This window comes from Neophocaena asiaeorientalis, unplaced genomic scaffold (genome assembly GCF_003031525.2).
Source record: "Neophocaena asiaeorientalis asiaeorientalis breed wild unplaced genomic scaffold, Neophocaena_asiaeorientalis_V1.1 scaffold99, whole genome shotgun sequence".
In the NCBI taxonomy this organism is placed as follows: domain Eukaryota; kingdom Metazoa; phylum Chordata; class Mammalia; order Artiodactyla; family Phocoenidae; genus Neophocaena; species Neophocaena asiaeorientalis.
The window spans coordinates 1,198,435-1,198,968 of NW_020173022.1; positions in this window are offsets into that span (position 1 = coordinate 1,198,435).

Consider the following 534-nt stretch of genomic DNA (forward strand, 5'->3'; position numbering starts at 1 on the left):
CCTTGGCACAGTGCCCTTGGCCTTCCATATATGTTGTTCTATTCAGAGCTAGCGAACAGCTTATGGATTTAGGTTCTCGACTGGGTCAGGAAAGCCTGTATTGGCATCAAGTTTGTCGATCCTCCCCAGGACCTCTTTCCCTATAGGTGCCACATGCCATGATTTATACACAAACATGATTTGCCTGATAGTTGCAGTCTGGGCCCAGAACAATTTTAATTAACAGGAAAATGGTCCTCAATACACCGATTAGACCTCTTCAGGTACAGCAAGATAAAAGCCTGATAATTTGGATGGAGTACTCTTCTTAAATGTCTACTCTATACACAGCAGCCAATGGGAAAGCCAGGCTGTCTCCCACCTGATCCAATGAGTAATTAAGAGAGGGCTTTTTCTTCCCCATCTCTACCCTCCCTCCACCCCCCACCCCAACTAAAGCTTAACAGGTTGGTGTTATAATTTGGAGACTTTCAGGGGTGTCATGCTAGGAGCTTGGGCGAGAGACAGGGCGTCTCTTCCCCAGCTCCCCAGGCA